This window comes from Columba livia, chromosome 10 (genome assembly GCF_036013475.1).
Source record: "Columba livia isolate bColLiv1 breed racing homer chromosome 10, bColLiv1.pat.W.v2, whole genome shotgun sequence".
In the NCBI taxonomy this organism is placed as follows: Eukaryota; Metazoa; Chordata; class Aves; order Columbiformes; family Columbidae; genus Columba; species Columba livia.
In genome coordinates this window covers 17,055,484-17,083,335 of record NC_088611.1, presented here as the reverse complement: position 1 = coordinate 17,083,335, position 27,852 = coordinate 17,055,484, and the positions used below count along the sequence as shown (strand labels likewise).

Below are 27,852 nucleotides of genomic sequence, written 5' to 3'. Positions count from 1 at the left end.
GTTTTGACACCCTAGGTATACCTGCAACTTGTCTTTTTTGCAAAAAACTTTTATGATGACTAACACAAAATTCCTATCTTGCATTATACTGGCGTTGGTTGATGTCCATTTTACGCCAAAATACATAAGTGTGAACTAAATACACCGGAATATCACAGAACACATCTTTCAAACAGAATCCCAGGAGTTGATCTAGAGCTTCACAATCTTCTCTGCTAGACAGTTGTGCCCACTATTCCTCATATTAGCAGAGATGATCCAAGTTACGATTCCTCCTTCCACTGTTACCCAAGAAGATGATGCGAATCCAAAGTGCGATAACTAGGAACTTTTCTTAATCCATGTACTTTATCAGTGATTTTGAGGAAGATATTCTATGAAATGGAATACAATCAACAGGTTCAGCACTACACTGACTTCTACAGAAAGAGCAAAATATATACAAGCATACATAGGCGATAAAATAAATTATGTTCAGAAATCTTTCCCTAGTGTTAATCTCCCAGAAGAAAAAAGACAAAAAAACCCAAACAACCAAAAAGAAAACCCTGCACAACACAAAGAAAACCCCATAGACATTTCATTTTAAACATTGTTTAATCACTCACATTCACCATGGCTGTTATCCTGATTCATGGAGAAATCAGGGTTTTGGGTTTGCCTCTGCAAGTCACCGTGATGAATGAGACCTTAAGTGTTGTAATATCTATCGTGAGTAATGCAACAAGCATTGGTTTTTATTAAGAAGGAACACTGAATAATGTAGTACCAACACTAAGATCAAGGGAAAATACATTCTTATCAGGCAAAAATATTAATATCAATCATGCCATTTTTCAAAGCAGAAAAGTGAAAGGCAGAAAAGGAAAAATTATAAAAAATGCTGCACAGTACGCAGTAAATGGCAGAAATTATAGTGTGAAAATTCTTTTATCTAGGGTGGCTACCTAGGGCTGCATTACATGCTAGAAAAATAACAAAAGATTGCGACAGTTCTTGAGGCATATAAGGAAAACTCTACCGTGGCAAAGGTAGAGATGGGGGAGGAAGGTCACTATAGAGACTGGCACATGCACAAAAACTCATTGCTTTTGAGGCTACAAACTGACATGACGGAACAACTTTGAATGTTCTTTTGCTACACCCTCCAGTGGAAAAAGGCAGCTTTCAAAATGCAGAGAAAAGAAAAAGCTGTCGTGTTTTAGCATTCTAATCTATTACTTATATAGCACTACATAAACTCACTTTATAGGCTTTAGAAATACACACCAAGACTAAGCCTTCCCTGAAGTGGCTTACTGTTTCCTTCGAGTGAATGCAATTTGGACATCTATAGTATTGGACAGAAGAGATGGGACAAACAGAGTTGCAGAAGAAAAACTGCAGGGAGCTAGGTGAAAAGATTCAAGGAGTAGAAATCCATGGGGAGAAGACAGAAATGGCTCTTCCCAAAATGCTGTGATGGTACAAACACAAGCAGGATCAGACAGAGAGAGAACACAGGGTGTGCTGTGGAAAGGGGTGGCCCACACAACTCAGCACAAGTCCAGACAAAAATAAGTGTGCGATGAGCAAGAGATGTTGCGTGGTGAGCTTCCAGACACAGTCACACAAACAGTAAGAACAAGTCTGGGATTAGCATTATCATACTTAACTTCATTCTAAATGCAATGTATTAACGTTAGAATGTGGTTTTCCCTCTGTAACACTATGAATTTGTTACATTTGAAGCAATTCCTGTGATATACAGGTGTCTCCACAAGCATCTTGCTGATTTAATAGAAGTAACAAACATTTAGAGGAAAATGCAGATGCTGCACTTTACCTAATAATTCCTCAGGCATATAAAGAGTCATTTGTATGAACTTATTGTCAGATTTACATTTATATATAACAATGCCAGACAATGCATTCTTTACATTTATGTACAGCACCTATATGGCTAATACTTGATTTTGGAATCTTTAAGACATCCAATTAGCTTTCACTTTACCACCTTATATATGTACGTGCTCTCCAAAATAACAGCATTCAAACCAGGTTGTTCCACCAGCACTAGAACTAATGAAGCCCACCTTTCCCACACCTCTTCCCCCCACCCAAGACTCCCAGCAGTGCTGGGGATAAACTGAAGTTTCTGCATGGGATGCTGCCAAACAACACTCGTAACACTTGGGAGGAACAAAACGCTCCCATCATGATAAGCAGGTCAAGGCCACTGGACAAAAATGTATTGTTAAACTGTACAGTCTAACTATATAACCAGCACAGTGCACATACATATCTAATCATATACTATGCAATTAAAAGATGAAGTGCTGTTCTAATGTTGAAATTGGATTTTTTTTTCTAAATGTTTATACAGTGGTCACTGGCAAAATGCAATCGTGCATGACTTTTTCTTACTGCTTCCAGTTCATTTAAATCAGTGGGACTGCAAACTGCATGAAAACAATGGTGGAAAGAAAATTGTGAAAACAGCTCCCACTCAGAGGGTGGAGAGGAGTGAGCAGGCTACTGCAGTCGAAGCTGCGGTCTGAGGTTAGACCATAACATACAGTTGTATCAAAATACATGTATTTACTGCGTTACCCCTTTTCGTAAGATATTTTCTGCTGAAAAAAAGTGGCTTGCAGTTCCTGTTATCTAATACACACATGCATTAGATTTAGTCCAGTAAGATACTAATGTTAGTAGATTTAGGGTTAGATTTCAGCAATAAAACCTGAATACCTCCCTTCACCACCAAAGGAGCCAAATTTCCTTGTCTAAAGCCAAGCTGAGGTTTGCTAGAGCCCTTACTAGACACAGACCTCACAACATAGGTGACAGATGCTTATGAAAAAATGGTCAGTGCAGTGCTTGTCCATTTTGCTTGGAACGTGGCCATGGCCACAATCATGCTGGGAGAATTTGTTTTTCATGTTTTCTAGAAAATATCACTACATCTCCCTGTATTCAACTGTCTGCACTTAGGAGAACAGGCTGTAGTGTGGTCTCCTGACATAACACTAGTGAAACTTAGGCACACAAATTGGAATAACAGAGCATAATAATTTCTGTGCAGCACCACAATGCTACAGAAAAAGCCTTATCTAGATTAGGGCAATGAATACTATGCCACCTGCTGAAATAGCCATCAGTGTTGCATTCATTTCCCAAGCACACTTCATATTTAAAGATGTCCACCTTAAATTGCTTTCTTTATGAGTCTTTTTCCACCGTAGACACAAGCTCTTTGCAAATTAACCACTAAAATGTATCAAATAGTTTCCTAGCTTCAATAGGTTACTTTCAGAATCAGGAATTAACAACACTCCAGCATTTTCTCCTTTGATTAATTTACACAAGCAAGATAAGTCAAAGGTAATCTTTTCAATATTCTTCAAGTCAAATTTGAAAAATATAAATGTAATAAGATATTCTCTTCACTGTCATTCTCGCAGCAGAAATACAAACCAGAGGGGAAGATACTGTGGTAAAGGGTTTAAACCTGCATTTTCCCATGCCAGCATGCATCTGCTTTGGTAAAAGATTAAGGACTGCTTAAAACGTTTCTTTAAGCAAAGGTAAAATATTAAGTGCACATAATTCCTACAAGTGTATTATTTTAATGGTCTTATGTCATAAGTATGCCATAGCATGTACTAATTAGAACATTTAATTGTATATGCACATCATTCTCCAGTTTGCTTTTTACTTAATGACTGCGAAGTATTCTGAAAAAATGTGCTTTTTAATCTATCTGTAACTACACTAAGGTTCTCTATTTTCATTCCTTTTAGACAACAGCCTATATGATTATTTTTTGACCCAGTCTCACCATACACAATTGTATGAGTCACATAATCAAGCCATAAACAAGCAAATAATTCTATGTGTTTTTGCTGTATTTCTGGCTTCCTTTCCAATTCTGCATCACTTCAGGCATCAACAAAAAATCTTTTAGTGTTACTGCTTTTAAGTTTTCAAGATTAAAAAAACATTTATGGGCACACGGTGAATTGGAAGAAGTGAGACAGTATTATGCTCTCATTTGTCAGTAAACCTGATAACATTTTAAACAAGAATTGGGTGCCAGATGACTGTTCTGCAACTAATTCTGGAACAAATTTCTGTATAATCTACTGAAAGCGCTTTGGAGTTCCTTGCCAGCAAGGCTTTCTAATAAGATATTCATGAGTAATTAGGAATCTATAGACATGATTAAATCTTAATCTACAATCTGCAGGATGAACGTTTAGGCTGAAGTACAACAAACTGGCAGAGAGTGCAACTGGGGATCCCTCTGTAGGTTCAAGAACTTGGCTGGCATTTGTCAAAGCTGAAGCTCTGGTTTATTTGTAAATTCCTAAGACTGCACTGCTTTCCACTAGACAGATAACTCAAAAACTACTGCTAGCTCAGTTCCACAGCCCTTTACTTACAGCCCTCACTGCCTGAGTACCAGAATCAAATATTTTACACAAAGTGGGCATAAATTGGTTATTTCTCATGCAAACTTTGGACTATCACTGCACCTCCTAAATAACGGATGTAATTTGCCTGATCTTTATTATTTCAAAGGTCATTTACATGAAATACATGTACTACACAAGCTACTCTGTAGGTAATTATCCTTAATCAAGCAAAGTTCTCACTAACTTCCATTTTTTTCCGCAACAGCGAGCAGTTGTTCAGTAAGTAATGCCACAGCAACACCATAAAGCTCTGGGAATAGCTGTTTCGAAGCAACCTGGAAACAGTTACAACTGTAAACAAAACAGACTTCGACTGAAACTACTAAAAAATTAATTTTCTCTTGCTGTCATAAGGCATGTATTGGCTTATGCATGTGCACTTCATAGCCAGGACAAAACCTCCCAACTTTCTACATGTACAAGAGCCTTCCAGTTCCACAGTCCTTAATAATAAAGTCATATACTAGAGTTTTCAACAAGACCCACTGCCTGTTTTCTGCAGGTGATTCACTGAAGTTTTGCCTCTTTCAGGAAAAGCTCAGAGTTCCTGTGTGATAACACAGAAAGTATCAAATATAAGCTTCTCCTCAGCGCTCAGTGGTGCCATGTACATTTTCAGTTGACACACTTGAGATGCTGGGGGAGATACCTGGGCTAGACACAAGAAAAACACACCTGAAGATGATGTAGATAATGCTCTTTTCTGAATGCAGTATGTACTTATATTACCTGAAGGGCTCTAAAAATCCGATCTTATGTCTTAAAATGTGCATCCAAATTTGGTGAATTTTTCTGACCTTAATCTCTGTCAGTTCTCCCATCTGTAAAACAGAGATAATACTGCATCCCTCACTGGGGTTTTGTGGAGATAAATTTAATTTAAGACCTGTGAAGAACTTGGACACAGTAGTGATGAGCAGTACTGAAAAGCCTATGAGGAAATTAATAATTCTGTCTTCTGAACAGAGTCTTAACAACGTGCTGTAAACAAGGCTTATGGTCATATACCAAACACTGCAGATAAAACAACAGCTTGAATAGTTGCTCATTGACTACTGTCCATCTTGTATACCAAGTAAGGAAGGAGTCTTCTGGAAAAGTATTATATGTTCTTACAGTTAAAGACTTCATCATAATACATATGCATAACAGAAGGTGAATTTAGGTTGCAATGCCAGCCTTAATGTTAACACCCTCTTCTCTCGATTGCTTGCTTTTGCATTCTTAATAACTTTCTCTCCATGCAGTTTGTACATGTAATATTTATATACAAAGGATCCATTGTGAATCTTTGATTTCCATGCACAAGTGGTAATGAACAAAGCTTGGTTTAAAAAAATTCCATTAGAAAAATAAAATATGAAGCTTGCCTGGACTTGGTAAATTCAGCAGGGCTTCTACTGAATTTTCTGTTCAATTGCTTGAAATGGTCCAACTGCTACTTCTGTTAACACTTACTATGTATTACTATAAGACACCTGGGAAGGGAAAATATATCAGGAGAGTGTCCTCTCAGTTTTTACCAAAGGCATACAATTTTAATTCTCAACAATAACAGCAGCTGACATGTTCTCTTTGCTAGTTCCTGTGAAAATATATCAGGCAGAAATTCAGCTAGATGGGAATCAAGGAGAAATAGCCTTTCCCCAATGTGTTCTCCAGTGCTCTCTTCCTTTTGCAAAAACAGCCCCTCTGCACCTTGTAGGAGCAGGTAATGGTTGATCTTGTGAGGGTTTATATGCAAGTCCTTCTCCAGTCGGACACCACTGTGACCACCCTCTGACAGATAGAGTCCTGCCATCCGACCCAGCAGCAGACTCTAGGAAGCCGGACGTTTTCCAGTTCTAATTTCATTTAGCTGACATGTATGTTGCTCATTAGAAGCAAGAAGAGTTACACCCAGCAAGAGAAGATCAGAACCAGATCCTGCAAGGAGTTTCCTAGAGCTCAACTATTGAAATTGTATAGTGTATTCGAGTTAAAACCAAATTTTTGCATACTAAAACATTTGAAAGTGATCACATTTTCTCTGGAAAAATGTATTTTCCAGACACTAACTGTACAAACCCTTAAGAAACTAATATTGTCTTAACTATTTTTATCTGTGTAATATTATCAATGGTCTTAAATATCATCAAGATAAATGAAATCTATTATATTCCAGCTAAAGTATGTCTCTAGAGACTACATATAAGACATTCTTTCTTCAACATCAACTTCACCACACTTTGTCAACAGATCTTAGACATTTATAACATTTTTTTATAGTAATATGAACTCAGAAAGTGATGTACCTAGGATACTCCTCTTTCATAAAAGGGCAACACAAAGCCAACATCTCTTAAATATTTAATTAGGACTAAAATCAAATTTACATAGTGATATGCCACATTTTCAGCTAGTGATGAAGACAAACTTCTCTGCGTATTATCAGTACTTGAGAGGGTAGTCATTTCTGTTTCACTTCGCTTACAGAACATCTCCAGAGATTTTCATACTATTGTGCATAATTTCAGATGCTTCTTTTAGTTTTTTATTTAACTACTTCATTGTTGATATAAGTTGGGACATTACAGTTTCAATAGTGCAATATTTGGTACTCGACCGAAGTTTGAGATGTGTCCTAAAATAATTGTATTTGCCTTTAGCAAACATTTTATTTGAGTTTTGAACAAATCTGCTGATGGAAGCTGATGAAAATTACTCCAGCTTGAAATGCACTGACAGATGTGCTATCTAGCAAGGGATTTCCCTGAAAAATTTCTAATTTTCTTTCACTAACTTAGAAAAGGTTTATTTTAAATCTGTTAGAATGTACTGAAGTGCAGGGTCACATAATATCTGGTCACAAGGAAAAGGAAAATGTAGCTGAGAAATCTAAGCTCTGGGATCCTGAGATGGCAAAGATTTATACAGGAAACGAGAAGTCTTCTAAAACGAGCTAACACCTTCCAGCCTACTTTAACAAGAGCTCCCTGAAGCAACTGCAACTCTTGAAATGTGATTTGAAACTCAAAACCGGTGTGGGGAGCAGCCGCATTCCCCCATAGTGAACACTCATAGTTCTGTGCATGGGGGCAAACAGAGTGCAATGATCCCATTTTGGAGCAAATTTACCTTCTGAAAGGCACAGTGAGGGAACCATGCTTGTGCCAACCCCTCTCGGATTGATAGTGAGATTATTTACTGGACACAGCAAATTTTTATTCTCCAATTTCTACATGTCCATAGAGAGAAGCTGGCTAAATTTGCTTTTTCTCTAAAGAATAAATATATTTATGATTAATATTTATTACTATATATATGATGAATAATTTCAAGCATCATACTTTATGGGAGAATTCTGGAAACAAATCAGAGCATATTATTAGTATGTGAGTTATTTTACTAACATTTGGTGCGCACATGTATACACCACTCAACAACATGACATGTTATAAAAGGCTAAAGTTCTATTGCATACATTTTGTCATTATTTCTACATTGGAGAAAAACGTCAATAAAGCATGTTTCTCCAGCTAGTTACAGTCCCATACACTGGTATTCCCTCTCCCTCCAGAACTCAAATACAGACAGTCAAACGTTTATTGGGTACACAGGAAACCAGCCAAGGCAGCAGGAGCCAGAGCTATTACTTTCTCAAGTTCAGAATGTAGAATTTACCCACCCTGGTACAGGGTGTTCAGGAAAAAGGCAAAAGAGAGCAGGATGATCGATGAATCTGGACTGAGCAATTCTTTATTCTGCAAACACATCTTGCTAATACAGTAGCATACGAACGATCAACCCTTCCCCAAAGGGAACCCTGTCTCCCAACAAACATACATATGAAATCTGACATGACAAATATTGATTTCCCCAGAGGAATTTATTTTCCAAACACAAGTGAAGTATTATCTCAAATCGGCAATCAAACCTCAGCAGCAGGTCGCATTTCAAGGCATTTAAAGCTATTATACTATAGTGCATATGATATATAAATAACCAGGTAAGCATATGTGCAATATGGATTTACATACAATTATAGAATACATTAAATATAAGTGTTGCCATCCTTAACTATTTCTGAATCAACACTGTTTTAAATTAATTTCTATGTTTATTTTGGTTTAATTTACTAAAGACAATCTAACTCTTTTTCAACAGGAAGGAGAAATCCACACTAGACTCAAGATACATTCTCAGAAATCCTCCTTATCACATGAATATTGTAGATCTAGTCTGCTCCACTATCGTTTAGTGCAACTTCACTTACATGAAGTTAAACTAGGTAAATTGTCCATAATTTATTTTACTGTTGGAAAGAATTTATAGCCTATTTGCCTATTTCTGCAGTCAATGGTATGGATCTCCCATATGTGAAACTAGTATGTGACCCAGATTTAACTTATTTTAATAAAGTTGCTTAAACTTGAGGAATAAAAAGTGGATTATAAATGGATATACCTTTTCCATTCAAGAACGGGTACTCAAGATTCATCCTGTTCTTTCACCAGGAGTATACGAAAATAATACGAAATAACATGGGAACCAGAAAATTTCATTCTTAAGTGGTAGATACAGCTCTCTGCCATTCCTCTGACGAATAAAGAGCATCTACTACTAATCCCCTTCTAATTTATTCCATTAACTCGTCTATTTGCATAATTTGAACTACCTATGCAGGGCAAAGAGTGATTTCTGCAAACAAAAGTAACCCTAAGATGATACTAGTTAATTTTCTGTGTCACCTGATTAACTTTCAGCAGCATGTATACTCTTTCACTGTTACAGCTAGCACATTTTACATTCGTTTTATAGCAGAAAATATTCATATACAAAGAAGAACAAACCAAAGCAGACTTTTTTGCAGTCACATCAGTTGGGAAGGGGAAAAAAAAATGTGCTCTAAATGAAAAAGATGGTATCCTTTTGTACCAAAGATGACCCAGGAACAGTTTCTCCTCAGGCAATAATTCAAGTGAGGACGTATAGTCATATGATGATGACTGTTATCAATCTTACACTCAAATTCACCATATAAAGATAGTATTGTTTTGGTATTCAATCTGTCAACTTGTACCTCAAAATCTCTATTCCAAATCAAAACACTGGAATACTTTACCTAACAGACATGGCTTCTCAGAAATTATAAACAAATTTCTAGATTATTTATAGTGTCAAAAAACACTTAGGACAAATAATTAATATTTTCTTTAAACTATACACCTCCAAACCTATTCGTCTATCAAAATCGAATACATACTTTACAGCAGAAACAAGTTAGACTACACCAGACTAATTTCCTTGGTCAAAAGTTACTACGAAACGGAAGCAAATGTGACAATCTATAGTCAAAGAAGTACATTGATCTACTAATCCTAGACTGAAAAAAATAAATGGGAATATTATAGCATAGTTCTTGGAAGACCACTTAGAAAACCTCACCATCTTGCCTTTGCTTACCCCTTCCCAAAAATAGTAAGTAAAGATTCAGACATACAAAACAAAACTATCCACATTGCAAGAGAACAAAAAAGTAACAGTAAACTAAGCAAACATTCATAAACTAGGCAATTATGGAAACCTGAATAATAAAACAGTATAAATTGTTCATTATAATAGTCAGCTGAGAGCAAGCGACTTGAGGTGTATAAGTTCAGGTGTTGTATAAGAACATGTTGCAAGCTCAAAGAAAGTCATAACAAACAGAAATTAGGTCAGATTGATTAAAAAAAAAATTAACTAACTTGGCTTAGATGAGTAGGGAAAGATACATAATGAACAGAAGAATGTAAACCTGTTCCAAAGAACACCGATGACTAAGAAATGCATGAATGACAAGCTGCGGGAATCCATCTCATAGAAAGTGCAGCAAAGGTTCAGCATCATCCCTGAACAGGCACCCAAATGGATGTTAAACTACTTTCTGTATTTGGCACCAGTACAGCTACAGCTGGAATAGGGCCTCATTCAAAGATTTATTATTTTTTAAATCGGGTGGATATATTGGAGAATATTCAAGCAAGACAAACACAACAAATCAATTAGAAAACATACTTTGCAAAAGTGCACGGAACTCCATCTATCTCACTTACTGAAGGGAAGCTTGAGAAGTGTCTTGAGTGCAAAAGCAGCTACAAGCCAGGAATATACATTTCCAAACATAGATCTTCACAATCCAGAAAAACAAAGGTATAAAAGCTTCTATTGATGGAAAATGGTAGCTATTAAAAAAAGATCAGATTAGGAATTAAGTGCATGTTTCGTTCAGTGTATTTCTCTTCAGGATAACTTATTGTTTGAATAAATTACCAAGAGCAGTGATTTTTCAATCAAGAGCAATTTTTAACAAATCAAGATAAGATATTCTTCTGAAAGATCTAATTCAACTATTACTTCATTTTGGGAAGTCAAACGGCTTTGTCCAGTGGCTGTGGAAGCCAGACTAGAGGTGACCAGAGTGGTGTCTGCCTCTCTAAAGTAGGAAATGTTCCTTTAGGCAATTTTTCTGCTGTACATAGCAGAATCACCGATATTTCGGTGCTTCTAGTGTCACGATAATGATCACTGAGCAGACAGCTGTGGCAGGGGGCTGAGTAAATGAGGTAATTTGTAATTAAAATTAAATGCAAGTTTAATTTCTGTTACACCTTTGGTTTTGTTATGAATGCTAGTCCAGTTCTTACATAATAACCCGCATTAATCAACATTATCTTTGCACCGTCTTAAAAACTTGGTATGCAGCCTGTTTTCTCAGGGCCAAAAAAGTCTGCCACCACCAGCAGAAAAACAGTGATTTACATTCACTTTCAAAATATAACTTAAAGAATTTAGGATGACTGTTAGAAGGCTGGTCATCACTAATTATACATATGTCTTTATTTCCAATCAGGTATAAAACTGAATTTAAAAGGCTGATTACAGTGTAAGCAATACTTAAAACTAAGTACAACATTTTGGTTTGTACATAAGTAAATAGGCATTTGGCTTTTTCTCTCCTCAGTCTCTTATTCCAAAGTTGTTTAGTTTGAACTGGGCAAAGCTTATTCAAATGAAAACAAACAAGGCAGATGGTTAAACGTTTGTATTGTCTGGAATTCCATCAACTTATCAGCTACAAAACTACCACTAGGTACGATTGCTTAACATCGGTACCAGAAAAATTAATTAATCCTGGGAGAGCCGTATAAACCAGCACATGGAGCAGTGGCCTTTCACAGCCAGTGGTCTTTTTGAGGATTAGATTTCCAGTTAAAGTCATACAACGTAGCTCTAAATTGTGAAAGATTCAGCTGCCATTGCCGTCACCGTATGTCGCAGTGTCTTTTTAGGCAGAAGAAAGTGATGTTTCTGGAGTCTGGAGATTGATTCAGAAGCGCACTTAGGCACTTTTTCCCTATTGAAAAAGAAAAGCCATTCCTATTCCAGACAATACTCCAACATGTATTGAAGCTTCTGATCCATTTCAGTGCCACCTAAAATATAAGCACCACTCTAAACAGAAAACCTTTGACAATTTTAGGGAAGGACTTGCCAACTCAGAACCAATTGGAAAGTGCAGTGTTTTTTGGATCTTCAATGTAGATCAAAGCATGCTCACTTATATTCCATTACAGCAATGGCTATACGATTCTGGAGAAAGACAATAAAATTGTGTTTCTGCCAACTACTGCAATACATATCCACATCCTACAGGGCTGGTGCGTGGCCTCTCAAAAGTCTAATAAAGGTCTCCCGGAATCTCAAGAGAAAGTTACTCCAGAAAAACCCTTACTACGAGGGTATGCTTGCACATACTAATCACATCACACCTCTAGTTAAGAAGAAAGGTGGATGCCATTCTTACGGACCTGTGTAACCCAATGCATTCCAAGATAAGCTTAAAATTACAAAAGGAAATTGAAGTTCCATACAGAAAAGCTACCTTTATGGGCTCCAAACTCCTTAAAGGGGAACCAGAAGTACCATTACTAAATCTCTTGCAAGAAACCAGCACTTACGGAAGTACTGGTTTTCTTACTAAATACATGTCTCTATTGTCACCTACCCACTCCCATTCAGCCTTAAGTTTTTGAAGGAAACAGTCTTCTGGTCCAGAGAGCCAACACTATGTGGAACCTGTTGTCTTTATGCTCTTTTCTTTAGCATGTGGAGACAAGACACACACACACACACACACACAAGAAGTAATTTCTTAGCATTACAGCAAAACTAAGATCCTAGCCCAATCAGGAATGCAGCAGCTTCAGTATAAACATTGCAAAGAAAAATAATCTGTCATCTAATTCAACAAGCTGAAGAGGTGGATTCAGAGAGGTCCAAGAGTGAAAGATTATCTGGCCACACAAAATATCACTTCAGCGAACAGTAAGAGCAGGGCAGGTCTCCCAAGAGTCAGAAAAATGGATCACCTACACTTGGCAAACAGAAGAGCAAAGACTAGTAACCCCTAACACACACACACACACACACACACACACACACACAAACCCCACACTACTTCAAAATTTAAAACTGAGCTTTATTAGCCTCCCACCCTAATGATTTCAGAGCTTTGAATTGGAAAGGACCTTATTTGAAATGTCTTGTTTTGCCTGAAGAGAACCATTACAATGATTGCACTGTCATATAAATACCTCCACTCAGGGCACGTCTTCATTTGTTTAAAAACAGAAGGCTTGTTAAAATGCAACTTACTTTTTACAACAAGATAGAGTATAAAAAGAACTGTCTTAGCAAGAGGCACCGTCCTCTTTAGGGAATGAAAAGCAAAGAAAAGACCAAACCAGAAACCCATCAGCCTTCCAGTCAGTGTTCTGACCTCATGGAAACCAGTGGAGGGATCAAGACCAAACAGATGAGCAGCCCTTTATGCAAGGCCTGATCTTATCTATCACAAGGGAAGAACAAAAATCATTAAGAAAAGCTAAAGCTCTGTTTAATTTATATTTCCACATTACTAAAAATTAGAAGGGTACAAAGTTCCCTAAGGGAGAGGATAAATTTCTAATTATTCACATTTTTGAATGTAAGCGTATCAGACCTGAGCTCTGGATCCAGAACTGCAATTGAGGCTAATCCTCAAATTATCTGTCCCCTATTCAGATCATTTATGCAGATCTTTATCTTTCAGTCTATGCTTATGTATTATTCTAAGTCATGCATTAATTAATTTTCTATAATAAAAGAAACAGTTATGAAACTCCACGTAATCCATATTGATTTTTCTGTATGTGAAGATTTTTTTGAGAAAAATCAGGAAATTATTGTTTCATATAATCATGCCAATATGTGGGGAATGTAGACCAAATACAGCAGCACTCAAAATACATGGTTTTTTTAATTTTGCTATTTTTTGATATAATTCTGTCGGCTGGGGAATGATGAGCACTAAGATACATGCACTTCTTGGCTTTCTTACATCTGATCTAACCACAAGTCACAAGTATTCTCTGTAGACTGGCAACAGGTAATATGTAAAGATTTCAATATAGTGGTTCTCACGATTTCCAGTTCACTGACACTCAAACAGAACCCTATGCAAACCGCCCCTTCACATCAACAGGACTGAATTTGTTTCTACTGTTTGGAGGACTCTGACACAAGATCGTTACTGGTTTACTGCTTCCCCTTAAATTATGAAATGACAATAATGAATGCAAAACAAGAAGTCATCAACATAAATGAGATTAATGTATGAAACTAAAACAACAAATCAAAACATACACACAGAGAAAAGCTTAGAGAAACTCAGCAAGCCCAGTGAAGGAAGAGATTCACCCTGGCACAAATTGGTTATGGGCAAAGAGATAAACTGTGCTGGTGGGGCTACTCAGTTCCCACAATTCATTCTTCAGTACTGTAATATTTTGGGGCACATCAAAGAACGATACAGGCTGATGTTGGTAACCCTTCTCACATTTAAAAACTTTCATTACAGAGTGTTAAAGGCATCATCCTGTCTGAGAAATGGGAATTGATGGGGGTTGGCTTTTTTCTATCCTGGGGATATATCCATGGCTCTTTCTCATGGTGATGCTGAGTACTCCTGCCAGAATTTGTTCTGAAGGCTGCAGATGTGCAATATGATGAAAAATCTCTTTGATAAAAGTGAAAAGGAGGAAAAAAAAGTTCAGATGACTTTTCTATGTCAGACCTAGAAACTGCTTTCCATTCTAATTAGTTTTCAAATGTTCCTTGTAAACACTTTTCTATTTCTTCCTGCAAAGCTGTCAGCACTAATTTTTACAGAGGTGCCTGTGCTCAACATCTCTTACAGAAGCACAGTGAAACAAGTTTCCTTTCCTTTTTTCCTCTCATTCATGAGAGCTGCAGAGTTCCTTTCCCTGTTGTAGTTACAATAGTCAGACAGCCTGAGTTGGCTAAGGTGCACCCTCAAAATTTCCACTTCACTTCAGTGCAATATTCTTGCTTTTTTCCCAAGCTAAACTGCTGTTCTCCATGGTTGTCTTAATTACGCAGTTGCCAAAGTCTGTTACAGGAAGGATTGCATTTTGGAAACCCAGCAGAACTGCCTATGCATTTACTACACAACAAACTTGAGAGGTTTGAAAGGAGGGCACTGTACTTCCCAGGCTCAGGCAAAATCCAGCTCTCTCACTTAATTTTAATACACTCATATGGAATTGCAAAATGAGAATATGTAATAAAACCCAAGAGAGTAAATTATCCTCTCACTCCTTAAGCAAGCAAATGAAATCAGAGCCATATCTGATTTACAGACATGAGTTTACATAGACTTCCACCCAAAATTCATTTCTAAGATAACCAGTGCCCTAGAGCTAGCCAGTAAAAGCTGCCATCAAGAGTTTTCAACAGAGACCATTACCTACTGCTGATTCCTTTTTCAACCTAGGACAGGAAACTCCTTACCAGATGCTGAAACCTTCAGCAGAAGAGACTCTATTGTTCTCATTACCATGGTATACATAAAAAGTACTTTCCTTGACTTCAGTGCAGTTAGATGACTACGGACTAGAAAGAGGAGAAACAGTCCCTACGTGTTATTAAACACTTTAAAAATTGATACAAAGAGTTCCAGTAACAAGAGCTAACAGCTTTGATTAATGTAGCCACATCATCTTCCTATCCCTAAATCATACCCACTGTAATATAAAAAAATAAGACCTCATTCTACATCATAAAGTTCATAAAACTTCTAAAAACCACTTAAATACGTAAAAAGGTAAATGACCTAATTAGGTAAATTAAAAGCAAACAAAGTAAACCTAAAACTTTACTCCCCACAAGTCACGTTAGATAAAATAGAAGGGTCCGTACCTAGGAAAAGCCCCTGCCAGTATTATAGCATTGAACATTACTACATTAAGTACTCAAACAGGTGTCTAGAGCCACTACATTACATCCAGACAGAAGCAGCGTGATCTCTGCCCCAGACCATCTCCAATCTGAACAGATACAACAGAGAGACAAGAGGAACGCACATAGATGAGTGGAAAGCAACACAAAACATTAACTAATGTGATAGTTTATTTTCCCTAAAAGGCTGCAGACAGAGCAAGTGTTCCCAACAGGCCTGTGTGACATGAAACAAGGTTTCCCATGTGGTAACAGCATCATCTTGCCTTAAGTTCATTTGGGCACATTCTCTACTGCTATTATTCTCTTTTTATTAAAGTAGGCAAGAGCAAACAGTTTTAAAGTCATATTACCTTGTCTCACTCAATTGTTTGACATCTAACTTTTGAACTTGAATATACACCACACTCTATTGTTACATTGGCAAAGCAAAACCTATTGAGAGTAATTATATATAACCTATAAATAAAGCTGCAAGGAAAGCAGTGGTAAGGGTTTCTGTTTGTTGGGGCAGTGGGATGCAAAAGGAGAAGGGATCATTTAAATTCTCTAAGTTTATACTTGAACTTGTAAAATGTTTTGTGTTTAAGGCACAAATAAAATTACTAATTTCATGTATGCATAAATCTGGCTAGTGACAGCACTAGTAGTTGAGTCCAGCTGACAGAACATGTGCCTGTATACATGCATCCAGCACTGAAATGTTCAGTTTTTGAGGGCAGAGATTTCCTTTATTACTTAGTGTCAACTATTAGCAGTCAAATTCATTTCAGTAGGATTTCTTCCAGGCTTATCAACATACTGATTGTATGCATAAAATCAGACCTATCTGCATTGGTTACAATGTCTTGGTATTAACAGAACACAACCAAGATTTAATTTTCCTGGACTCTTCTGGAAGCAATTTGGAAGAAAATTATTAGCAATTACAATTACGACAGAAAAGGCTACAAAACCTTATGCAAAAACTGAAAAAGCTAAAGTAGACCCTACAAACTGCCTTTTTTTATTTTCTGCCCAAACTGACTCAGATTTATTGTATTCTTTTAATTTATGCTTCTGTCTTTGATGTAGCTATTAACTGAGTGTGCCACTGACCTTGGTTGGGTGACAGAAGTAATCGCTTCCCAAGGATGAATTGCTCTTGAAGAGTTCTTTATTATCAAGGAGGCCTGTGATTTCTTTTCAACACCAGGCACGCATCCCTCTAGTCTTTTGTTTTGTTTATTTTGATAAAGTTTCTTTCACTATTAAAGAACAAGCTAAAAGTTATTTCCGATTTGCTGTATTTCCAGAGCAAAGATTATCTTCCATGTTTTCTTGAAATAGACCTGTATGAACATTAATGAGAATTACTGGATACTGAACACTTCTGAAAATTACATTCCGCTCATAGAAGGGCACAAGAGGTTTAGTCTTCAATTTTCTTCTTTTTTTTTAAATCTGGCCCCAAAATCAAAGTATTAAGCAATCAAACCCAGCTTATTCCACTGCCTAGAAAACAGATGCAGTAAACTTTCTCAACACTGTCATCTTTTATAATCAGGCACATCTTATTCTGGTGCCTGTTAGTTCTCTGGATTCCTCAAAACGGGAAGAATCTCGCTGCAGTGCCGGTGTCCTGTGCTCACAGAGGAAGAGAGAACTTCCCAGTGCACCTGCTGCACATTGGCTACTTTCTGTTCCCTATAGGACTGCTGATCTTGGAACAAAAAACATGGACAAAAAAAATTACATCACCATGATAATCTTCTCATCTTCTGCACTAACTAGAGAAATACACATATAAGTTCCTTGGTCTCTTTTAGCAACCTGTCGCAGGATTTGATACATCTAGACCTTTACTTTCATGTAACAATAATTTGTTCTTTCCTGTCCATCAACCACTGTGCTATTTTTTAATATCACTGTTAAAGGTGAAGTTTCTGAAATCCAGACCCGTTGCTTGCATTGCATACATTTTCCCACCCATTCTGTCTACATATTGAAAACTACTGCCGTGTTGGTTGACATAATCAGCATTTTACAAATCTACATATCTGCAATGTAGAAACCCCCTTTCCTGCATTTTAGTACAAATTAATTCTGCTCCTCTATGCAGCGTGACCTCACATATGTAAAATATCCCTTCTCCTACCAGACCCCTAAGAAGAATATTAGTCTTATAGGACAGTTTTCTAATCTGGTCAAAGCACATCTCACATACAAGCCCCCAGTACATCCCCTCTCAAGTCAAGATAAGATTCCAAAGAGGAATCCAGACTTCTGTGAAGGTATTTATTCATTTGTTCCTGTTCAATTTTTCACTGCACAGCCTTACTTGCCTCCTTTAACACACAAGGAACAACAGCTTTAATGGAGCACAATTGTCCTAATTTATCTATTGCCATCTCTCCTTCCTATAAGTAAAACTGCTTTTTCCCATCTCTCTGATTACTCCTCCCCTGCCCCTCCCATCTCGTTCTTTACGATTAATAATACCAAGACAGGGGACGAAATACCCTAAATTGATTTTCTAAACTCTAGTACACAGGTTGCTCAATATTACATGCAAATGGTTCATAATATATTGATATACTCCTTTTAAAGCTCCCTAGTCTCAAAGGAGCTGAGACAAAAAGTTCCTTAAAAAAAATTACTGATGCCAAGTCTTTCCTGTCGTTAGTATTCAAATTAAAACACTGTAGAGGAGAAAGGCTTTTACTGATTACCATTTAACTGAATGATCTTTATCCAAAAAAGCTCTCAATTGGCTCATCACCTATTCCACTGCAGAGCTCTGTGCATTCCGACCAGCCCTCCCCAAAGGACGCACTCCCCAGCTGGTTCATCCCATATCACACCTCTGAGCACTCCAGCCAGGACACCAGCGCATCACATCTCTGCTCTGCCGGCCAGACCAAACTCCTGCATTTCCGTGCAAACTTCCAGTTCTTCCTGTTTGCTTCCTTTGCTGCATGTTTATCACTAATTAGAATGAAGCAACTCAAATCAGAATTTTTCAGTCATGGGCAGCTGCTCTATCGTGCTCAGATAAACAGCAAACCTCCCAAGCTAAAAAAGTTACTTATTTTAAAACCATAGATTCTTATTCTATAACCTTGTGGGGTCAGAAACAATTGATGACTATTGTACAACATTCCCTGAAATTATGTATTTTATAAGACAACACCTGAGACACGAATAGCTTGGTGCTGCCTAATGCAAGAAGCCATAATCAAGAACACGAATAGTCAATTTATTTTAAATATGCCATTACTTAAACAGTAAACACAGCTCTCTCTTGTCTATAATAACTTGCAAGTGCAACTGCTTATATTGGACAGTAATTTCAGCAAGCAATTCAATATAATTTGCCTGTCTTTTAATGAAATTTAGCTGCTAGAAATAAGGAGGTACAAGTTGATTCAAGGTTGCCACAAAGCACAAGCCCCTGCTCTTCTGACTGTGGACTGGAGTTCAAAATCAGCTGCTCAGAGATCAATGGTTTCCACTGAGGTAGCTAAATTAGCTTCCAAGTGGGGGGAATTGACTCTTTTAGCAGTAATTCCTTCTCAGACTTGAGATTCTCTAAAAGAATCAGAATGTACCCACATGACAAAGAATTTCTGTTATTATAAACTCCTCTTTGGGAAAACAAAACAAAACAAAACAAACAAAACCTGCTACCCCACTTTTAGAAATAAGTGAAAGGGAGACAAAGAAGATATATATCATTTGTTCAAAATTGTATCAACATCAAATACCAAATAAAAGACGAGCAGGAGGTTCTTGCCATACTTACTAAATATTCTGATCAAATTTTATTTTTTAAACAAATCAATTTTTTCTGCTTAAGGATCATATATTAAAAAGATTATCGGTATTTTGTAACTTGGACTACAAATTTAGCCCTGAAGTGGATTTCTTCAACTTCCCTTGTTTTTCTGAGAAAGATTTAAGAATATAGTCATCATAAACTAAATTTTGTAAACCTACTACTTAACAGAGATAACAGATGCTCAGCATGACAGAAAAGGTTTTATTAAAATGTGTTAAATGCTTTTGCTTCTAATGTAGTTTTAGGGTTATGATTTTGCTCAGCCCTATAACAGAATTAGATAACCTACTGCATCATCCAATCCCTTTTCAGGAATTTAATAGTCCTACCAATGTGAGGAGGCTTCAGCACCACAAAAAAATCTTGGCCAATGCACACACAGTGAAGTGCAAAAGTCACATTAATACAAAGAAATTATCGGCTGAGCATGGGCAGTGAGGGCACAAATATCAACAATATCAGCAAACGGGAAGGTTAAAACAACAATATTAACCTGTCTGTATTTCACAAATTCTGTATACTTTTCAGATTTAAAAAAAAAGACAAACCACCACACACAAAAGCCACCAAACAAACCCCACCACAGCAATAAAATTCTCTATTGGCATTTTCAGAGGACTTTATGGATGTTAGATTTCAACCTATAGGGTAAGCTTAGGAAAATTAAGAGCAAGTTAAAAGATTAAAGAATTCTAGAACATGTACAGAAGTGGCGTGTCCTGAATCCTCTGATTAAGAGAGTCTCGTGAGACAGAGACAGCAAGTAGAAGGCTGAAGATATGTTGTGCATTTGCACACAGACTGTTTCAACTGGGAAAACCAGACAGCTTGAAGTTCTGGGAACCAGAGGAAGCTGAAAAGAAGGGTTCCAAAAAAGAAGCAGTGGTAAACTAGTAACTTCAGGCAGTGGCACAACGCAAACTGACACAACTTTCTGTCCAACCTTCCCAGAGCGGCAGTGATGTCCCAGCTGAGAAGAGAAGACTTTAGGAACACAATGCTAGCAGGAAGCAAGTGTGATTAAGGAAGGAGGGTAAAAGCTCTAGTCTTGTTTGTTCTTAAAAACTCCACTATCCAGATCCGCTACAAGCTGATTAATCTATTTTGCTCATTATAGGAACTCTTCCTTCGAGAGAAACCCTTCACTGCAAAATGCTAATAGTACCAGTATTTTTAAAATAAATACAGGCACACCAGGAAAAAAAGCCAGCATAAATAAGGCAAAATATCATGTGATACAATCAAAGCTTGCCCGAAGCCAACAAAAGAAACTTAAGACTCTTGGCAAACCTATTAGGATTCCCCCCTACAAGGGTTCCTTTTTTGAATGGTCAGGGCAATATACTACTATTTTTACAGACATACATATGTCTATTTGGATCAAGTGGAAGATACACAATGGACAACTGAAGGCAAGATGCTAGTTCGGCTAAGAGAAAGATATGAAGACACATGTATAACATTAAAAAAAAATCTGGACTAAACTAGTAAACTGCAGACAGACCATTTTCTTGGTTAATGCATGTACTCTATGAGTCTAGGGCCACAGCTGATAAAAAGAAATGGCTGTGTCTGTTTCCAAAGAAGCAGACATGAAGCCTAATAAGCCTAACCATAAGACTGAATTGGATAAACTTTCTGTTGACCAGCCAGTACCCTTTCTCTGATTCCCCTTAATGTCTGACTTTTCGAATCTTAGCAAAAAGATTTATGGGTTCATGTGGCTTAACAGAAGGTGCACATATTTCAACAGCAATCTTCATTCTGCTTATTAGAGTTGAAAAAGCAGGGTGGAAAAACAAAGCAATTTCAGTCAAGTTAACTAAATTCTGAGTCAAGTGAAGTACAACTTCACCACAATTGCATGTTAGACTTGGTAAGAATCGAGAGCAAAGCAGGGGCAGAGTCTTCAGCATCATCTTTACCTTCCCCTCAAATATATACTTCTCACGCGAAGAAACTGAAATTTCCAGGCTACTGCAACTCTTTTCGAAGATGACAAACAAGGAGAAAAACAATCAGTATATTATCAAGGAGCAAGACAACAGACAAAGATTTAAAATATCTGATTTTGTTGCTTGCTAACTCAATCGAAAGGGAGTTAACACCAGAGGCAAACCAATGACTGATGCTAAGGAAAGGATTATTAAAACTATGGGTCCTTACCCATGCTACTGCATATTCTTCTTGATAAAAGATATAAGGCACCATAGACTAGGACAGTACATATATAACGCCTTTAAGCAAAACATAAATGCAAGCATGAAACTAATAGCATGCAGCCATTTAAGGCACAACATTTCAGATATTTGATTATCTTTGAGATCTCCAACCAAAAACGTAACTTAGTACAAAACAAATGAAAGGAGAAGCCTTAGATGAGGAAAGAAGCTATGGCATTTTAGATCAGTTAAAGCACAGCGATTAGCAGCCATGGAAAGCTGGAATTATGCCTATCAGTGGTAGCTGATGTACACTGACTTGTCATCTACAATTTTCAAAATATCATAGAATACCAGGTTGGAAGGCACCAACAAGGATCATCTGGTCCAATCTTTCTGGGCAAAAGCACAGTCTAGACAAGATGGCCCAGCACCCTGTCCAGCTGAATCTTAACAGCATCTGATGTTGGGGAATCCACCAGTTCTTATTTTCACTAACAAGTTATACTGAGAACTGCAGAGAGCAACACCTCAGACCTGCTAAGCAATCATGGTTTTTGCTAAAATTCCTGTATCCCTAGGAGGAGCCGTAACACAAGAATCAAATAATTCCTCTTTAAGGCCAGGGTATGTCGAGACAAAGTTAACAGGCTGCAACTGTTCAATCCAGAGACAACAGGAGTGAGAGAAATTCAAGTAAACCCAGATATACACCAGTTAACTTCAGGCATCTACCATTAAGTTACTAAAGAAGAGACAGACATGCAAGCAACTAAATAATTTAGGTGCTCAGCTTCTCCTAAGCAAACTGTTATTTGGGCTACTAGCTTCTTGTCAACACAACATAGTTTTAAAATAGTAAGATATTGAATTATTTAAAGGTAAAAGATGAAAAGGAAGCTTCCTTGTTGCTCTCTCAGCCTTACTGGAGTTTACTGAAGATGATGATGAACAGGGAATGACAAAGTTTAATAAAATCAGGACAACAATGGGAATTTTGATGTTACAGTAAAAGCAATGCCTGCTCAAAAGCAAACAAAAATGTATTCAGAGAGGTGATATAGCACTTATTTTTCAAGAGACAGTCAACATATCTGAACTTCAGCCTTAAAACTTCAATATTTTTTCCTATATTAGCAACAGTTTTTTACTTGCCCACAAAGGAGACCTAATCAGTGGTACTTTTCCCTAACAAGATAACATCCAGCAAAAATGATTATATTGATTATCTGATTCCAGCTACCTTTGCAGAACAAAGCCTTGGCCACAAATGAATAATTCTCACCTCTCTATCATGGTTTATTATGCACTAAGACAATGATTGAACTCGGGAAGGGAGCTTTCTGCTGCTGGCCTTTGAGGTGTATTTAACAACCACCTCCCTTCTTTCCCTAGTACACACAGTGACTGGATAATTAAGCCTTATGCTGTGTTTGCCAACTGCTTGGGTTTTCAGGGCCCATTTCTATTTTGCTCCTCCCACAAAAGCAGGTACAAAAACCAGCCTTCATGAGTAAACTGCTGAATTCCTGTGCTGTCAGAAACACTGTGCCTTTATGACAGCAAAATTCTTCTTAAAAGAGATGCAGAAGAACTCAGCTTTGACAAATGGCCGGTATTTCACACCTAATCTGTTTCATAATTAGCAAGTGGATAAAACAATGTTTCTAGTGCATGAGAAAAAACAACTTCCCATGGCATGTCTTCCGCTTTCTTTTTTCTATTCACCCATAACAAAAAAAAAAACCCACATTCAAAAACCCAGAACACCTTGACCACTCTGTGGCTCAGTGCAGGATCCTGAAGAAGGGACATATCTGGGCCAAAATCCAGACAGTTTGGCATGAGCCTCCTGGCATGTCCCACTATGAGAAATTCTCCTCCAAAGGATTATAACCAATGTCAACAAATAAATACAGCAGCAACATAGGGAAATATGCAAATGACGTTTGTAATTAACACTTGTTCTGAAAATACTAATATCATTCCATTTGGTAGATTCATTAATAGTAAATTAAACAGATTATTTTTATTTCTGTACCATAGTTCGGGCTACGTACATTATGCAGCTAAATAGCATTGATAAAACTACTACACTGTTATACAGAAATGCAGAATGTAATTAGTATTCCACTTTGCATATGCAATTGCCGCTTTACTGTAATAAAGAATGATAAACAAGATTCAGGATATGACCATTTGCCCTCTTTCCAATCATTATATTTTGTAATGAAATGCTATTGCTCAATTCAGCTTCTAAATATCTTAACAGAGAATAATGAACTTCAGATGTTCTGGCAAGAAGGCCAGGGAATACGGCATTGATCCCATGACAAGAATGAACTGGTAAAGTCTAGGACATTAAAAAAAGTTCATTGTGTGATGAGGATAACATTGTGCTTATGCTATATTAAGTTTGTTCATTTTCCTTTCTTGGCACGTGCCTTTTACTTCCAACGCATCATAGTTGATTATTTGGATTTTACTTAATTATTCCATGGAGACATAAAGTACAGCAAAACAAGTCCTAACTGTACTGCAAAACAACTAATTCCTGAGTTCCTGGTTTTCTGTTCTTTAATTGATCCTAATAAAATTTGCCTGCATGCACTGAACACAAGTACAAATACCATGAAACACTCAGCCTTGCAGGAGCTTGGGAGTTGGCCACAATTCCATTTTCGCAACAAAAAAAGGATCAGCACAAATTAGGAGGGCCAATTCTGGAGATGTCCATGGCCCCATGTACCTGGTATTTGGGAATGCCTTGTTTGAAAAACGAGTTATAATACAGAGACTATCAGTATGAACTATAAAACAGAAAAGGTTATTCAAAGGATAGCCTACACAAAATAGCATCACATGCATTCTGCTCTTTTTTTTTTTTTTTATCACTACATCAATACACTTACTTGGATTCCATTTCTACCACTCGAGGAAACACTGAAGTATTATGTCAAACACCCATCCTGCTACAACCAATGACCTAAGTTTGTAGTTTCTACATATATTTTTTTTCCTGTGTTATGTTAATGTTTGGCATAGTACTTCACAGAAGTGTGCTACTGCTGGGTGTATTCACCTTACCGAGTGACACACTTTAAAGGTTTCTATATTTTATGCTTCTATTTCACTCTCCTCTACAAGCATATTATCTAAACAATGTATATGGGGGAAAAAACAAGTCATTGAAGAAAGTACTTGAATGGCTCAAAGACCTCAAATGCACACAGAATGTTTGCTATCTTACCTCAAATCTCAGTCCTCAGCTGTCACAGTCTTGATCTATATCAGCATCTAGAAAGGCAATGAACAAGCATTTCAATATTTTCTTCATGGTATCTAACCATATTTATTCAGATGTTACTGTTAAATTGGAACTAATAGTTGCTGTGGATAAGTGCCATCCACCCATTCTCTTCACTTCATGGGTAAAGCATTTCTCTAAACACATCGACGTAATGAAAGGACAACTCGCATTTGCAGAATATACTGCTTGGCACTAAAAGCAAAAGCTTTTATCACTGCATAAGAAGGAAACAGAATGGCAGAGAGACACAAGTGAGGGAGTAACCACCAACAGCCGCCGTCAGCTACATTTCTAATTCCTTTATTTACTCCTTAAATTAAAATCATGCATGATTAATTAATCCAAGATTTTCCAAATTGAATAATTCCACATCAAGATTAGTTTCTCAAAAAATCTTTAACCTATCACTAGAAATTCAAGAGCACTCCAAAAAATGGAGCAGTCACTGTGGTGGGGTGAGCGATCACCCTTGGCTCTTGTGGCAGCAGCATTTTTTCAATTAGGCGCTCACTCAGGCTCCCAAAGCCCAGTCGTTCCCCAAGTCTTACATGCAGGATCTGGATCTGAGATTGCTCCCTCCCAAAAAATTAAAGTTGTTTTCCAAACTGAAGTTAGCCAGTAACACATTTAGAAAAGCGACACCACCATGCTGTAAGTTTTCCCCATCTTCAAAACATTTTACAATATTAAGCTGGCAGCATTATTCCCTTTTTTTTACTGAACAAGGCAAAAAAAGGAATAAATAACATGGCAGAAGTCTTAACAGTGACAAAGCTGGAGACAAAATTTACATATGACACCCTGTCCCTTATCCCGCTTGCAAGACTACACAGCTTCACATTTATCCTATTATTTACATGAAAATATAAAGCCTACTAGCATTAGGGTATCTTTGAGCCAAAGGAAAGTTAAAATATATTCCAAATACTGTGACAGCAGTCTGCAAAACCTTCACTGAATAGCTTCTAGTACATGCCAGTAGGAACGTCTCAAGCTGGCCTCTAAAATTAATTCCTTGTTCTTTTCAGACAAACTCACACGGAACCAGAACTAGAATTAATACACATGAAAAGAAGAATTTCAATGTCCCATTCTATACTGCATCTGACATCAAAACTGTGCTGGATATAAAGCTCAAGTATTGACCAGCTCCTAGCTTAGAAGATTCTAACATCTAAATCCTAACTGCTTCTAAAACATTTTGGAAAACAGCTGTAACTTCCAAGGGAAGTAGAATAGCAACTATTTTTCCTAGCACTTTCGCTTTACATCAAGACAGATTAATCTCTAGAGTAATTCTACTCATTAAAATGGTTTTATATAAATTATGGGTTTGGTTGATTACGTTTCACCTGAGCTCCACTACCACCACACTAGTGCTTGTTGACTTGTTAATTAAAAATGCAGTTCCATCAAACTAGTCTGAAAATGAAAAACCTCCTCAGAAATGATAGTCGCTATAGCTGCTAATTTTTGCAAGCCTCAAGCCAGTTTAGTACACAGGAGAGTAAAGTATAAAAGATAATATTTCTTTATGCAAGAGCAATGAACAATGAGTAAGAAAACGTACCAATTATGCACATTGATGCCCAGAAGTCTGAATTTCAAGAGAGAGAAAAAATTTAAAAAATTAAATAATAATTAAAAAATTATAGACATATATATTACTATTCATCTGGAAACAAGACAAATACAGCCAGCTTGGGTTTTCCCCAATTTCTTAATAGTATAGATTCTTTGTCAAAGTATAATTTCCAGAATGGAAAGCTAAGATCAGAGAAGCCAATGAACAGCTCACACTTGGCACTATCAAGCCAAACACTACTGCCGTGCAAGAGCTGATGCTTCTGGGAACGCCCAGGAACCACAGCTGGCCCTTTGCCTCCTGGGCTTGAATCAGATGTACTCGCACACCGAGAGCTGAATATTTGAAGAAGAGCTGGTTCCACAGACATGGGGCTTATCTCCAACTTGCTAATGTTGGAAACATTGTGTATTTTGGACAAAGCTAGCTCCCTCTGCCTTTCTTTTGTTCTTTAAAGAAAGAGGTAAGGAACAAAGATGAAAGGAACATGAAAATTGCAAGTGTCAAAAGTGTTTTGAAATGTTTCTTAAGACACATGAGCTAGTACATATCAGCTACCAATGAAGAAAATCTTTCCACAGGAGCACAGATTAAGCATTCAATACTTAACAAGCTTTTATCTTGGTGTACCTGAAGGGGAAGTAAAAATTAAATTGAACATTTCTTCCTGCCATTTTTTTCCTATTTCAGTATTCACTCATTCCTTCTCACTTATCCATATCAAAAAGCATTCATCTAGAGTTAGGTTTGGTGGCCATACTTTAATTCCACTGCATTATTTATTACCTGACGGAGTAGGAAGCAGCCTGGAAGCAACCAGAGAGCACAGACTGATAAAACCAAGTTCACAGAGGACTAATAGGCAGGCAAGTTCTATGTTGCCATTGAGAATGCAAAGAACCAAAAGAACTGGAAAGCATAAAGGTGTCTTAGAACTTGGAAAGATCATTTAAAAAATATTAGAAACGTCTTCAATTTCTAATTAAAGGAGCAGAACTAGAGCTGCTAGGCAAAGATCAAAGATGACTACTGAGGATGCTAGGAAGACAAGAAAGATAGACCATCGACAAGAACCAGGTGTCCTCCCTAAACAGCATCTCAAATTACTGCTGTCAGACAGAATGCTGTCCTCCATGTGCCACTGCTCTCATGAAGGAGGATATTTCATCATCTAGGCCAAATGAATTGAAACA

General features: G+C 37.2%; 1 protein-coding gene across 2 annotated transcripts in view; it reads right to left on the bottom strand.

Annotated features, from left to right (window-relative positions):
• The window catches only part of FHIT (fragile histidine triad diadenosine triphosphatase), a 537,196-nt gene that overhangs the window by 406,981 nt on the left and 102,363 nt on the right, over window positions 1-27,852 (bottom strand). The window contains exon 2 of one of the 2 annotated variants that reach the window (XM_065075569.1): window positions 25,015-25,061. The exons of the other annotated variant lie outside the window; for it this stretch is intronic. The gene's annotated coding sequence lies outside the window, so the exon portion shown is untranslated. The remainder of the gene's footprint in view (window positions 1-25,014; window positions 25,062-27,852) is intronic. 2 annotated transcript variants of the gene reach the window in all.